At 26.5% G+C, this 17693-nt stretch overlaps 1 long non-coding RNA gene across 1 annotated transcript; it reads left to right on the top strand.

Annotated features, from left to right (window-relative positions):
- Positions 1-8407: 8407 nt before the first annotated feature.
- LOC107964776 lies at positions 8408-11113 on the top strand. The gene is made up of 3 exons (XR_003305023.1): positions 8408-10256; positions 10580-10641; positions 11025-11113. It is a non-coding gene; the product is annotated as an uncharacterized LOC107964776 (long non-coding RNA).
- Positions 11114-17693: the final 6580 nt, after the last annotated feature.

Genomic DNA, 17693 nt, shown 5'->3' with positions numbered 1-17693 from the left:
GTGAGCACGATCGTGGCCGGTACCGTGTCATGTAGACTCGCCCAAAGGTGTGGTCGGTATACACGCTGTAAATGCTCTAAATTATCTGATATGTAATCCTATTTTTTCATTTTATTTTTCAAATTTATGCATAAATATAATTCATTGAGCAATGAAAATTTGAAAAATTAAAAATTTAGTGATCATGCTTTTATTTTAAAATTATATTATTTAATATTGTTATATGGCTACACCCCTATTTCCGGAATGGATTCGTCCGACTTCCCCCACTACTTGAATTCACAGCTCTTGCCATATATGGGCATAAAACGAAAGCGGCTCGCTGATTGGTCCGTTGGCCGGCTGCCGGCTAGATTCTCCAAATGCCGCTTCAAACTGTACGATACGGGGAGCATAATGCCTTCTGGAAGCGTATACTAGCGTAAGGGCTTTCCTGACTAACCGTCAGAGCTGTTTGTAGTAGTGAACATATCAATGTATGCGAAGATTATCACGTTCTTTGTGTATGTGTGTACCGGCAGTAGGTATGAGTCAGAAAAAGTTTTGTTATATGTATACTTTGGAATGGTCAACATTTTCTTTTACTTAATGCAAATCGAAACATTTGTCATTGAGATTTAATACTTTCTTATATTTGCAATCATTAATGGAAGTCATATTTAAAATAAAGTTTATTAAAATATGAAACATCAAATATCTTTATCTATTTTTTGATAGAAGATATTGCATCGTTGATTTAATTAATAAATAATATTTTTTGTATTAATAGATATATTAATAATGGAATTGCTATATAATAAATGCAATTTATTCTTCTTGTATTTTATATATTTGTATTTTTATATTTGTATTTTAAATATTTTACAAAAATGATTTCATGAATTGAAATATCTATTCTTTCAATTTGAGAAGAAATTTTTTCTTTAATCAAGTAGTTTGATATATTTAAAGAAAGAAAAAGAAATTAAGAAAAAAAGAAGAAAGATTGATATTTTATTCTTTGTAATGAAATTTAGTTATATATTTTATTTTGATAATATAATTAACTAGAAATTTATAACCTGTTTTCATAAAAGATCATTGAATAATTTTATAAAATCAAATTATTAACAATTATTAATAATTCATATCAATAATCTACAATCGTAATTTAATACTATTTGCTTTTTCAATTTTAAAAATTGTGCCAAAAATTATATACGTAAGATACATTTAGGAAGTCAGTAGGTCAGATTTAACTTATTTGTCAGATTTAAGAGATTTATGCTTATTTGTTATCTAGATTTTATTTTAGAATAGAGTAACTACTGTTTATTTCAAATTCAATTTTTTTTTAAAAATCAGAGAATAAATTTAAATAACCAAATGAAACCGATTATATTCATCCACCCATTTATTGCATGTTGTGTATGTCATCTCGACCGCCTTTTTCTTGAAACAGAAGCTAAAAATAGACTCAAGGGCGCGGATAAGGGTGCACTGGACTACTACGATGTCACGTAAGCCCTACGCTTCGGTTCTATTTTCTATATAATACGTATCCATCAAACTAAAGCTGTCATAGTATGTGTGAGTGCAGTGTCTGCTTCAAAATCGATAAGCGTATTCGTGCAGTACAATAGTAAACGTGCTTGTGAACGGAAACCACGTGGTAATGAAAATGTCAAAATATGTTATTTTTTCAAAATATTTTGCAATTAATTTGTCTATAAATCATAATTATAATATCACTGTTATAATTAAAATGTATTATTATCAAATAATTAAAATTAAATTATAGGAAATATTGATAATATGTATTTTCATACATTTTATCATTATACATTGTGCATTTAAAATGGTTTAAAATTTTTGTTTATCTTAATTATTTATAATAATTTTTTAATACATTTTTAATACTCAAAGTTTAAATTTATAGAATTTTTAAGATTAAAAAAACTATTTTAGATTTAATAGTTTCTAAAAATATATATATAAAATATATCATATAATAATAATTGTTTAAAGAATAAATTTGTACATTGCGAAAGGTATGTTCAAAAAAAAAAAAAAATAGGACAGTTTTATAAATACACCTGTCACGCTTCTTTGTCGAAATAGTGCTTCGATGATATAATCAGTGAATCATTTGTGCCTAATAAGAAATCATATTGAATTGTTTTTTTACGAAGACATGTCAAATGTTCTTGATTTCATTTTTCTTCTTGGAATTCAATAATTATTGTATTATTTTTATAATAATTTATTATTATTAATATAATTTTTAAACGTTATACATCATATTATACTTGGTATGTGAAATTCTTTACATTCATACATCACTTACATACCAGATGAACGAGTAAGCTACTTCACCTAAGGTAAGTCTAACCTAACCTCAAAATGATGTCAGCGTCCGGCCCACTGTCACTTGCATGCAGCATCTTCGTACAAAATACGATGTAAAATATGCTTTTAATCTTTCGAGTATTAAATAAAATATAAGAATGAAAATATAAATCATAACACAAATATCTATACACTTATGAGTTAACGAACAAATGATCAAATGTAACAAGAGAAATTTATAAAATAATCGATATCTTTAAACATATTTAACCAAAATATATTAAAAAATAAATATATGTTTATATAATATTAATAAAAATCATTCAAAATATTATATAATATAAAAAAATGCTTAAATGCAGAAGTTTATGTGCTGAATATAATTTGTGACCGATAAAAATATTTATAATTTACAAAATATACGAAACATTTTACGATACCATTTCCAAATACATATCAATATTAATTTTTGTTAATTCAGCCAATATCACACAATGTATTTCTATTTATTTTCCGTTATCGCGGTAATTCCTCTCGATAGGAAGAATTAAATCCAAATAAGGTGCAAGTTGCATTGTGGGCGGCCTGAAAACCCAATGGTCCGCTAAGCCTCGACCTTGCTTACCAAATAAGGTCCCGTTCAAGGTCTTCGAGGCCTTGCGTAAGGCTCTGGCCGTGCCATCGGCATAACGATTAACCGATTATGTCCATGCTTTAGTCATCGGCCGTTTTCAGTGAAAGTGTTTTGATGCAATTTCCATGGAAAGATTGGGCGTATTTTTTCCTTCGAACCCTTTATCCCTTTATCAGATCCATGATCTCGTCCCGTGGAAAGTTCAGATTGGGCGTGTCTGCCCTACGCGGACACGTGCTGTAGGTAACGTCTGGCTCCAGTCGCGCAGTGCCACCGAAATCAATACGGAATGCGACGGTAAGTTCAACGCACCCACCCAGAAGAGTGCTTAAGGTTCTTTCTCATCGGACTATCCGCATGCATTCGGTCCAGACAGTGAAACTATCATCGAGAATCACCGTAACGAGGTCAAAGACCTTGTACGGCATATCTTTCGCGAATTGAAAATTCACCAAGTTAGGTTAACAAAGAAATCAGAGTTTGGGGAAACGTATTGAAAGAGCTTGAAGTAGAAATTCTTTGTAAACAAGTATATACTTATCGAAGAACATGTTTTTACAGTTACGAATTTTTTCTTAGAAATATAATGATTAAATTTAGTTTATTCATCACGAATTATTGATAAAATTTAACAAGATAAATTTATGACTTTTTATTTTTTTTATATATCAGTTTACTCAATATAATTTTGATATAAATTATTGCGATATCTTATAAATAATTGGCAAATAATGATATTTTGAATTGCAATGAAAAGACATAAATAAAAATATAATAAAAAAATTACATATAATTATTAAAAATTCTTAATAAGATAATTCAATATTTTGTACTTTTATATATATATATATATATATAATTTAAAAAAAAATTTTATACAATTTTTATCTAAATTATTTTCAGAGATAATACTACAAAAATACTATGAAAGATTAAAATGTAATTATTTTAATTTTTTTTGTTACACATACTTTACGAATATTTCTTTATTTTCCTTTGATAAGAAACAAAAGAGATCTCTTATATACTTCTCTTCTCTTCAAAGTACAACCTAGTGGCTGTTCATGCGTAATACTTGAATTGTCTTTAAATGGAAAATAAAAATTTCTCTCTGAAAAATTTCATTTCGTTTCGCAGTTTTTCCTTCAATTTCTCTTAAAGTGAAATATTTAAATTTTTAAATGTAATCTTTTTGTTAAATTTTATTAAATTTTTATAAACATTTAATTAGTAATCAATCTCAAAGTGAGAAGTAATTAATTTGTCTGCAACTAATTTCTAGTCATAGTAATAGTTCTCATTGGCGATTGCCAAGCATGCAAGGAATCCGGTCAGAGACGCGCGATAATACGCGATCACTATATTTAGTGTTGACTTATGGCTCGTTAAATCGAGAAACAGTGACGTTGGACTGAGCAGCTGATGATAAAGAAAATGATAATATGTATGCAAAGATTGGAGAAATTGTTATTCGTTTATGAACGAACGATTCAAAACTTCGATCAAAAATTCATTCGATGATTCAAAGTAGTGGCTTACTTTTCAGAAGGATTTCAACCGTTAGTCAGAGTACGTTGTTGTTTATTCATCGCTTACTCATATAGTAATTGCATTATTCCAAGCATTTAGAATGACACGTGTAAAATTCATGCGATTACATGCATTTATCTATTATTCAAAGATAGATATAATCATTTGCTTTTTTAATCTATGTTCTTATTTCAATCAAATATTTTTTTTTATAGTTTAAAAATTTAGAAGGAAAGAAAAATTTTAGAAATGGAAATCGAAATAATAATTGGTAAATATTTCTTTGAACACTTAAAAGATAAATATCATATTTTTGTAAAAATTGATAAATTAATAATAAAAATAATAACATAATAATTTTTCTGTGATAGCTTTAATCGATAAGATAATCTCTAAGTACCGTAGAATAAAGATGCTTAGATTTTTTACTTAATTGTTTTTCACGATATGTATTTATATCTTACAATCTATCATATTTTACGCATGGAATTCCTTTATTCCTAAATTAAAAGCAAAACGTGCGTATCAAAATTAATATTCTAAATTAAAATAATAATAATAACAAAAGGAAAAATATTGAATTCAGATTTAACAAAAAAATAAAAATTTAAATTTTTTATAATTTTTTGCGCGCATAATAGCCATGGAATCGGGTTCGTCAATGCCGGTGAAATATTTTTCTTGCAATGAGTTGACGAATCGAAGGTAAAAATGACGACTATTTCATTCTAGCACGCAAGATCCGCGGTCTTCAGCTCTGACGGAATGACGTTGGAGATTCTTGGGATTTGACCTTGCACACACGATTGACCCAGAACAGGTAGACAACCGGTAAAACGAATGTACTCACATACTGCCGGCTGCTACTTACGTTCTTGACTCCGTTTTCTTCCACGAAGGAAGTAAATCCAAGGATTTGGAACATGGCCGTGGATCGTTAGGATTACCAAAAAGATGATTTTGTCCTTCCGTATATTCAGATCGGCGCTCAACCGTTCACATTTGTGTAATTTTTACACATATTTCATAAAATTATTTGAAAAATACAAATAAATTATAAATTAATTTATTTTTCTTATTTATCTTTTTTTTTTTTTTTATTTGGATTTAACAGATGAATCGATAAAAGAAAGTTTAAACGATAAAGAATTCGTGCGATTGATTTATCTAAACGATGTCAGAAATCGTTCTAGGAAATTTTAACATCTGTCGATGAACGATGAGTAAAGGAATATTAATAAATTATGTTATTACGAAATAATGAGCATGAAACACGAAAGCGTAATACGTTCATCAATCATTCAAGAAAGTTATATTTCTTGCATTAGTGATCTTAAATAGGTATACATCGATATGAATACTTATGAGTGATCATTATACATGGATTAAACAAATAAAATTATATTATTTTATAATGGACACGATATAAAGGAAAATTTTCCTTCTGATAATTATCGCATGAAACGTAACAATTATCTTATATCTTAGTATATTATTGATATTAGTATTAGTTTTATATGAACAATTACTTATTAACTACTACTTATCAATACTTAACATTCGAATATTTAGCAATTCATCAGCAATCAGTAAATAATCCAATAATGATAAAAAATATCTATATTTATTAATTTTTTCAGATACGACTTTGTTAAAATCAAAAAAAGATAATTATTTTTTATTTTTTCAATTTTATTTATTTGAAATAAAATTAATTTAATTAATTAATAAATAAATATTAAAAATATAATATTATAAATAATAATTTAACTAATAAATATTAAACGCATAGCATGTTAAAAATATTTTAAAATATGTGTGATATATAAATACGTGCAACGATGTTACTTTTTTGCATTAAAGTTCATTTACTTGAAGCCATGCTAAATTTATTTTAGCTTCTCTTTGTTGCCATCGGTGTCAAGTTCTGCGGTGAAATATTGGTCGACTACTACTTTCAATTTGCTTTCGAGAAATACGTACGCTTGAGAAATATATATTCGCTTGAGAAACAGCCATTTTAAAAACTTCGAAACATCTCCGTTTTTATTACATACATATAAACGAAATATCATGAAATCAATTTTTTTCAAATTTTTATACACTTATTTTATCAATTTATTTTCCATCAATTCTTTGAAATTCGTTCCATCATTGATTTTTCAAAACTTTCAATCAGCATTTGTTAGGTTAGGTTAGGTTGAAACTAAAACAATAACCACATTCCGCTTTCTGTTGTTACAATTGTATTCGATCCGAATGATTCTACGAAAAATTTATATATCGAAGAAAACTTCTAAAGAAATTATCCAAAGTTCGTCATAGTTTTCACGTTTCTGTATAACTTTGTAATATTATATACGTGACACATATACATTCACGTTAGGCCAAGTGCACCGTTCTCGTTGCATATGAAAGTGGAACAGCGTACGTGTAACTACATATAGCTAGGATGGTATGTTTTCTATATGGTAAGACAACGTCTGGTGTCCTTGTTCAGAGAAGCAAGGTCTTACCTTATCTGTGCAACTTTGGAGCTTGTTAGCCGTCTATGTATGTAGCTCAACCGGTCTCCACCGCTCTTCATTTATACCATTCACGGAAATGTTAAGCGCTTTAATGACCTACAATTTCATGCGTTAAAACTTGAATCGTGTGTATTATATCGAAAATTATTTGCGATTTAAAACGTTTGATATGATATCAAGCGTAGAAAAATAATTGAATCATTTTATATATGAAGGACAGAAAATATAACGAATAATTTGTTATTTTAGAGATTTATCGGAAAAATGAAGAAAAATTTACTGTTCGTAAAGAGTGAATCATTTATGTATAAATATTTATATCTAAGGGAATCGCGAATTATATTTTCACATTTTAATTCTAAAATGAAATAGTTGAAGATATGATAATATAATAGTTAAGATATTAAATCTTATTAATGACATCGTTCTCATGATCATTTCGTCAATATTTGTGTCATGCACAGGAAATTGAAATTAATCGGAATATCCAGAAGCATTGCTATATACAGTTGATTACAATTAGCTCACCCTATACATGTGAGAGTTTTCTATCAGTGTAGTCATGCGTAGATAATATGTAGGTCGCCTCTTCCAGTTAAACACGTCTTCTTTGGCAGTGCAAACTACTTTCGAATTTTCAGGCATTTTTTTTTTTTTCCTACATATTTCAATGGATTTAGGAATGCGGATATCGACGATGATATGATATCCTTACTACGACTATTATTCTATATTTCAATTTTAAATTATATTATATTATATATATATATATATATATATATATATATATATATATATATATATATATATATTTACCTCAATTTTTAAATTTATCGACAAAACAAAATATAAAATTTTATACTTTGAATTTTTAAAAGAATTAGATTAAATATATTACATATAATTGCAATATATCAAATTGGAAGAATACGAAGCTTTGATCATTGTAAAGTAATATATTCTTCATTGGACCCTTCTCATAAACTGTAAATAAGAATTCAAGAGGCATTCGAAGTTATAAATAGCCATTTCCGCTTCGTCAGGTAAGCAGGATCGATTTACTGTTCAGCTCCGTCGAAGGACGAACAGGCACTTCGAGGACCTTCTTACCTTTCGTGCATTTCGATTCGAACAGAAACAGAAAATTCAAATTTAACTCTTTTCTATCCTACAAAATATAATTCAATTAATCTGTTAATTTTTTTTTTTACAATTTCATCAAACTAATTAATAATATATCCCATCTAAATCAAATATTTATTCTCATTTTTTATTGAAAATATAAACAAATCTAAATATAATGAGAAAAAAATATATTAATGATGTATTTCACAAAATAAGTTTTTAATTATTTCCAAAATAATATTAAAATAATACAATGATACTTAATGAATAATAAAATAATTAAATATTTCCATGTGTTGATCATCGATTTCAATTTTAAATAATGACACACCTTGTTCTCTTTCCCATTCATTCCAGATAGTCTCGTAATCGGTGAACGATTGTTGTCACAGCAAAAAATCGGGTTGAATGAAACTGGAACAGAGTGTATGTTCGTTAAGTCGACAAGCAAAAACTACCGGATGAATGGCTGGATACTGTACAAGGCATCCTTCTCGAGTGGGACGAGGGATCCGCAGATGAAGAAGAAAGAGAATAAGATCGTATCTGGAAACTTCAAAACCCTTCATCTATGAAAACTTGAACTTGTAGTAGCAGTTTTCAGTGATAACCCATATTCTCTTCCAATTAATTTACATAATTATGTACGAACAATTAACCTAACCTAACTTATATATCGTTTAAGATTAGAAGAAAAAAGTGGAAGGATATACGCTTCAACACAATCACTGAACGTGATGCCTTTCATGATCTTTTTTAATTTTGCAAATGTATTTAACACGGTCACACGAATATTCGATTGTATGAAAGTGGAACGAAAACGTGTGCTTTCTGAGAACGAGTTGGTTTTTAGAAGTCGAAATCAACAGCCGCATTTCGCGTTAAAGGAGGTGAAATAAAGCAATTACAATTTTGGCGACTATCCAACAGGGTTCTCATTGAAGGGTTTTTCTCAAAGCGGACATGACTAATATATCTTGTAATTACATGCATGTGTACACGTTTCAAGACATTTACGAGAATACAAATTGCCTGTTAACGCTAATGCTTGTAATAAAACAAAGGAAATAAGATATTGATCTTACATGCCAGTAAATATATCATTTTAAATTTAAACGAATATTGAGCAACTTTAAATGCTTGTTTCTTTTCTTATATAATTGTATATAGAATCGTAATAGAACAATCTAGTATAAAGATATTTAAATATATAAATATAATCGAGATATATTCTTTTTAAATATTAATAGATATTTAAATAGTTGAAAAGCGTGTAAACGTTCAAATGAATTGAAATTGTGCTAAGGAAAGAAAAAAAAGAAATTAATATTCATATTCTGAAAAATGGTATCTTGTGTGGAACGTTCAAAAGAAATAAAAAAAATTTCAGAAGTTTCAATTTTATGTTGTGAAACATAAAATCATCTTGTAAAATTTTAATTTTTTATGGTTTTTACATGTTCTCATAGTTATATAAATAATTAACATGAGAGATAGAAGCAATAGAAAGTTCGCGTCTGTAGCAATGATAGAAATCAAATAAGTACTTGCGTATTCCAAATATAGAACGCGTTACGAGAATAGAAATTAAACTCAACACGTGGTCTCATGTAGTACGATGAGCCGGTGGTTCACCTCGTCTGTTGTTTTTAAAAGAGATCATCCAGAATGTAATAAAGAATCAAACAATTTTCGAATTTTTTACATAGAAAATTCATATTTTATAATTTTATTAATATTTATAAACTCATAAACTAATTGATTGGTCTAGATGTATGATTAATTCGCGAAAAAAATCATTTATCAATTGGTGAAATAACTTATATCGATAAGGATAACGGATAACTATATAAAAGTGATAATTTATGAAATACGTTGCGAGAATAGAAACAGAGTTCAATACACGATCTATAATACAGTCTTTGTCGATAGCTCGCCCCACATATTGAACACGGCAGATGCTGGGGTCGATATACTTACGGTATAGGTTATACATATTCCGCATATACGATGTACATACTCTGATTCATTCGCCGTGACGAAAGATAGAACTACATAATCATCGCGCAGCATAGAATAATTATTAATATCTTTCGTGCAAGAATAATATTGTACGTAATGTTGAATTGTTATTTTGCACGTGTACAATGTTTGCAAAAAATATTTGAACGAATTTTTTATTTTTTAATGAATAGTGTTCTTATCACGTATTATTTCTTTTTTATTCTCGTGACTTTAATACGTATCAAAATAAGGATACGTATTCAAAAAAACATAATCAAAAAGGAATAGAATTTATAATTATTATTTGATTTTTAATAATATTCTAATAATTTACAAATTTATTTAAAACTTTTACTGTTAACTATATTTGCTATATTGAATACTATATACATTTTAAAGTTAAATTAAATTAAAAAGTTATTAATTATAGATGAATAAATCAAAAAGAAATAGTGATCGATGTGCAAAAAATAGCAGGATAAAAGTATCAAGGTAAAAGTATTTTACATTATATCTTAAAAAGCAAGAAAATAATGTGAATATAACAATGGATTTAACATATATGGAAAGTAATAGTTAAGGAAATGTAATTAGATCATGATCAATTCCATAATTATATTTTTCATTTATATATATTTTAATTTAATCGTATTTATGTAAATACGATTATTTTAATTTTATTTAAAAAATGAAAAAAGAATTAAAATAAATTTATCAAAGAATAATTTATAATTTTTAAGATTTATTAATTTCCTTTTTCTTATTTTTATTCGTATTAACAAAAAGATTATCAATAATATAATCAAAGATTTTAATTGTAACTAAAATATTGATATATTATAAAATCGTGAGCAGAACCAAATTTATCTTAATAGGTTTCGCATGTGTAAGTCCGGATGTAACTGCACACGGTCGTATATTTATGTACCGCTCCATATTTTTTCAAGTTCAAGTTCATTTAAAGATCAAACCAAAAGAATCTTTGGAAGAGAAGATAGAAGAAATCGCCTGGGAATTTACTTACTTTAATCTCTCTGGATTCATGGTGTGGGAAGGGCGGATATGCGTATCATAATTAATCGCTTGCAATTTATATAATGGCAACGCATTCAAACAGATTCATTTCTCACAGCTCTTAAACGTGGCATCCAAAAAGGTAATAATATTTACAACGTAAAATTCAAAATAATTTCTAACTATTGTAGATTGATTTTTAACATCATAAAGATAAAAAAATATTTTATATTGTTACAAATATAACGAATGTACCCGTTGTGCAATCTAGTGGAATCATCTGGCAAAATTGACATAGCTTTAAAAATTTCGTGCTCGTTAATGATACCATAGCAACAGCATTGACATAAAAAGAATTTTAGTTAATGATCTCGTAAAATTTCTAGATCCAATTTATCCATTATATCCATATATGTACATAATATATTCCGATAATATATATTATAATATTTCATCTGTAATTGGAATCAATATTTATATAACTATTTGATGTTATCATTATATTTATCATTTTCGCATTTTTATATAATTGTTATCGCTATTTTTATTTTTGATCTCTCTCTACTTCAAGAATTGAAAATAAGAATTAATAAATATAATAGGATAATAAATTACTAAGTGTATATTTTACAATAAATCAAATATTTTATAAATTATAAAAATAACGACGTAAAAGTAAAAAATAATTATATTACATAAAATATAATTAAAATTGTTATAATAATAATATAGGATAAATAAGTAATATTTTCCATTAACTAATCTGTAGCTATCATTTAATTTAATATTTTTCTTACCGGAAATGTTCAAATATTCAATCCATGATATGTTTCATCATGTATAACCTCAATTGTAATTCCGGATGTACAGTCAGTTTAATACAAATTTAACATTGCACTTTTATTTTATAGCTATTATCCTCGTATGAGTTTTCTCTCTTTGTGAAATATGCGTATATATCTCCGGCATTCGGATTATCGGGTACATTGCACTTCTGCACGGAATGGGACCCCATGTATTGCTTGGGGCTACGTCGAGGGAGCACGGAAACGAGTCTTGAGGGACTGTATTCAGGAACGTATCCTAGAATCGAAGTTCTTCTAGCCAACATCATTTACAATTAACGGCATAAAAATCATTTCAACGTTTGAAATAGAACAACAATTTATTATAATATATTACAAGATAAAATACTTGATATTATTTTGTATATGTATAAATATATTACAATATAAATAAATAATTATCACAATAAAGTTTCCGAAAGAAAATATTGGAATTGAATTCATAATCTAATTTTATATTAAAGAATTTTCCATATTTTTTTTTTTTAATATTTATCTAAAGTTTTTATCGATTATTCTTATTACATTTATTTTTTTCAAAATTATAGCTCAATAAATCGATTTTCTTTTAAGGAATTTATACACACTTTAAAATAAAATAAAATTTAACATTTCATTAGTTTGAAATTGGTTATAAAATATTTGTATCGATTAATTTTCAGATATTGGATTTAATTTCACGATGATATTTCGAAAATTTACGATGTATAAATGATAAATACGGCACTGACTTGAAGGAGGACCACGAAGAAAACCTGCTTTCATCACGACACCTGTCGACCCGTTATATATATATATATATCTGGTGCTCGAATGCCTTGATTCTTTGCGAAGCTTTTAGATCATTTATTAGAAATTATAAATAAATGCAAATAGATTTAGATAAAATTTTCTTCTTAACAATGAATAATCTGTTTTTCATTCTTTTAAAATAAACAAAAAAGACTGCAATTCATTAACTATTATTAAATTAAATCTTTTGACATTTAATTAGTTTAAATTAAATTTATAATTTCTTTTTATGATATTTTTTTTTAATCAATCACTTATCAAATTTATTTTATATATCTTGTTTCAAATTATTTTTTTGATTTAATATCTAACCAAAAATTATATAAGAGACTATTGATCATTTTTTATCGCATTATTTATATGATTTCCGATAATTTCGTAAATCTACATACAATTTTATTATAAATCTTAGCATAATTTTGATCTGCAAAATTTCTTATATCTTATTTTGAATTTCGCAAAAAAAATAAATAAAAAATCATATAAATGGAAAGTTTAAAAAAATATTTATTTATATTTATAAATTATGATCATATTAAAACAAAAATGCTTACACGATGAAATTATGGAAGATACAATTTGTCACGAAGAAGCAAAAATTCCACACAAACTCCAGCATGAATCATCGTCTGGCTTTTAGTTGAAGAACATTCGAATTTGAAGTTGTGTTATATCTATACATAACTTGTTCGGAAGTTAGTTAGAAGACTTCTAAAAGACTTCTTTTCCATAGTTATAAGGAATTTCTAAAACAGATAATGCACTTATATTCTATGTTTGTATCGATTCATTTATGTTAAAACACTTATTTTAGCTGTAGTTTAAAACTGCATCACGTGTGGTCGAATCTTCGTAGGAGAGTATAGGCTCGTGATATATGAATTTATTATTTTTTCTTTTTTTTAATTTTTGCTTTTACAAAAGAAAGAAAATAAACTTATTGGGAAAGTTTTTAAAATATAAGAATTTAAACTTCATAGATAAAAAAATTTACAAGATATTGAATGGAATTTTCTATATAATCTTTTATATATTGCTTCGATAAACTATATAGCTTGCAATACAATATTATCACAATAAGATAACGGCTAATTGCCAAACTAATTGTTGAAAATGTAGGCAAGAGTAGTAAAAATTGCAAAATCTAATGCTTTCAAGAATAATATAATTTTGGTTATAAATAATATTTAAGTTAACGGATGAAAATAGAACTAAAAATATAAAATAAAGATATTATAATTTTTATAATTTAAAGTTTAAAAATTATGCAAATTATGTTTACATAGATAGATAGAAAACTTGAAATCAGGCTTGAATTCTCGTTACAATTACGTACAAACGGAAAAGTATGTCGAACTCAACAATGCCCGTATAAGGAAACACGAATAACTTGTTCAAGATTATTTCGAACAAACAGATAGCAGTAATCAGCACGATTACAATGCAATAATTCGTTTCTTCGGTATCAATGATTCAGTGAGATTTCATGTCGAATTTATCATTTAATATCAATATTGTTTCTGTACTTTAATTTATTTTCATAGAAATGACAAGTGCAATTCTCATGTGTTGTATTAAATTATCATAAAAGTAATTATTTTAAAATTTTACGATAAAAAAAGAAACCGTAGGAAGAAAGAAAAGGAGAAATAAAATTCATTTCAACGGAAAATCAATATTTCAAAACAATATGTAGTATCCCGATATATATCTCGTTACACCGCGAGGCCTTAGTATTAAAAGGACCACCTTGGCGAGCTCTATGGTGTACCATGGCCGTGGAGAGATCGATGAGGAACGTCTGCAACGGCCACCACGCCCAAACCGGGAGGGAGTACCATGACTCACCCCATACAGAGAACCATGGATTGGGTGGGGACACCCCCGTGGCGCTGCTACGTGGCATTGAAAGTGACGAGCCACCATGCAAATTCACCCTCGCTTTTCGTCATAGATTTCGACGAGCGTGTGTCACGTGAATCTTGCTTCAGGGATATCCAAGAAACAAACCGTAGACCTAACCCAACAACTTATCATCCGATTTAGGCAAGGGGATAGCCTTGATTTTCAAGCAATGGTGGGAAAGGCCTTCCGATTACTCATCGATACCACATCATGCGGCTTATGTGTCTCGAATTGAAATTGAAATTCTTCCATAATATAAGTATCTTTTTCACATTGTGTTCATTGATTGAATATCGTATGAATATAGTATCTGGAAGAATATAAAAATTTTGTTCATATAATTAGATGTATCTTTTTTTAATTTTTTTTCTTTTTTTTTTTTGAGGAATTTTTGTATTTTTACTGTAAAATATTTGAAGAATTTATTCAACCGATACTGAATACTGAAATAAAAGTGATAGATTAATGGTTGTACAAATCTTGGGAATTGCATACAATACTGGATGCTCCTTTGGCATGGGAGTGGCTCGATTTCCTGTCGTATCTCATTGACGTTAGTCTCAGGTTTGACGAATAAACATGTGGAATAATCTAAAATCTTATTCATTCGATTTATTTTCATTCATATACATGATTGTAAATGGAATTATTTGTTTTTAATCTCGTATCTTTTCATAATTTTTCTCTAAAACGTCATTAAATTATAAATATAATTTATTGTGAATTATTACTATAGCTAACAATTTTTAAAATGTAGTCTTATTAAAATAAAAATTGTAAGAAAATATAGAATATAATTTATTTGTAATATTTTATTAAAATGTAAAAATACACAAATTAAATATTATCCTTTTATTTAATAAAAATATAATTTAATAAAAAATTCTTATTAACATGAAACATAAGATTCGTTCGATTATTCTATTTATTGTCCAATAGGTAAACATTATGTGCTATATTCATCAGAAAATCAATACGAGAGCTAATTAGATGAAACGAAGGCATGGTATATTATTAAAATTTATTGAAATATATTTTTATCGTTTAAACAATCTTACTTAGAAAGAAGATAAAAAATTCCAAAATTAAAAATATTTTACAAATACAAGATTGTTTGGGAATTATTGTTGACTCAAAATTTTTTGGGACGCGTTATATTACAGACAGTCGAAGAGAAATTGTCTGTGCACCCAAAGTCAATGACTTCGTGGCTTGGTTTAATTGACCTAACGACGGGATCTTTTCACGGCTTTAGGAATCAAGGCCATTGCATATACGTATTTTAATACAACTTAATATATGTTTCATAGATATTGGAAGTATTTTTGCAGACACATAAAAAGTACCTATATATAGAAAGATATGAAGATATCTTAAATACATGTCTTAATTTGTCTAACTTATTAATATAAGATAAAGTTAGCATTATTACGATCTAAAATAACGGTCTAAATCATATGCTTGATCGAATTGTAAAAGTACTTTTTTCTTTTAGAAAGTATATTCTGATCTGACTATTGAGAAATTTTGTAATTCGTACGTAAAAAAATATCAGAGAAAAAATTTTCATAACGAATTTTTCGATTTTAGTAAGACTTGAGAAATTAAACGATTCATCATTTTTCCGCTTAGCGGAGTAGAAAATTTTTCAGAAATGCAAAATAGAAGATGAAAAAATGGAATATCCACGAAGAATTTTCCTTTTCTGTGGTATTCGTTATCATACGGATGTCAGTATCCTACGACATAGATAAATATTTCCGACTTTCCAATAACGATGGAGCCGTTTTTCATGACTCTCTTTCTCGGGAGATCTTCTAAAATTAATTAAGCTCATCAACATGCGCATCACGATATAATTGGAGCGATTCGTTCAAAGTAACAACTAACAAAAGTGCGTTCACATCCACGTAGACATTAAAATACGTATAAAAGCGTCAAATATGGATGGATATTATGATATTTTAAATCTTTTATTACATACAATTTTGATACTTTAATGTATCTGTAGAAATATATAGTATTTGATTTTGAAATTTTATGAAATAATTTTTTTGTATAATTGTATTTAAATACGCTAATGAAATAATATATGGAATAAAAATAATTTAAAATTAAGTATATAATAAAAATTTTTAATAATTTTGAATTAATCTTTTAATGAAATTCGTGAAGGATTATTGAAAAACAAATTAAATGATTAAATATTTTCGTTTATATGTAAATTATCAAAAATAAATATTTAAAAATTCAATTTTAGATAATCTCAGATATAAATTTTATCTTGAAATCTTTTAAAATGTTGATGCGAAATCAATATTGATAAGTTAATTAAAAATTTATAAAGTATGATATATTAAATAATAAAACTATAATAAAAAATATTATATATTTAGTTTAAATATTTTTATTACAAATTCAAAATTTAAATTTGGAAATTTCTTATATAAATAAAATAATTAAAAAAAATTATATATATATAAATAATAATAATAATAAAAATAATTAAAATAATTATAAAAGATTTTGTGATAAAAGATCAATATCTATTCATAAATATAATTTGATCGTGTTGATAAATTGAAAAAAAAAATTAAAATTAAAATAAATAACATATTTATAATAATAATAAATTCATAAATAAATATAATAATAATTATTTGTATTGAAGATTTTAAAATTAGCTTTATCATAAAGAAAAATAATTAAATTTTAAAGTTCAAAGATTATCTTGAAAATATTTTAAAGCAAAGTATGTACATCTAAAAATATATATATAAAGATTAATGTAACTAATATTGCAGAAAATGATGATGTTAATATGATTTGTTAATAAATAATTTTAATGATTTGTTATAGAGAATATACGAAATAATATATAGTAACAAAAATTTTAAAAATTAATTAAAATTTTAAATTTTAAAAATATAACATTACATAATGAGTTATATATTAATGCTATACAATTATTTTTAACAAAAATGTCAT

Source organism: Apis mellifera, linkage group LG7 (assembly GCF_003254395.2).
Source record: "Apis mellifera strain DH4 linkage group LG7, Amel_HAv3.1, whole genome shotgun sequence".
In the NCBI taxonomy this organism is placed as follows: Eukaryota; Metazoa; Arthropoda; class Insecta; order Hymenoptera; family Apidae; genus Apis; species Apis mellifera.
This window is presented reverse-complemented; position numbering and strand designations above follow the sequence as displayed.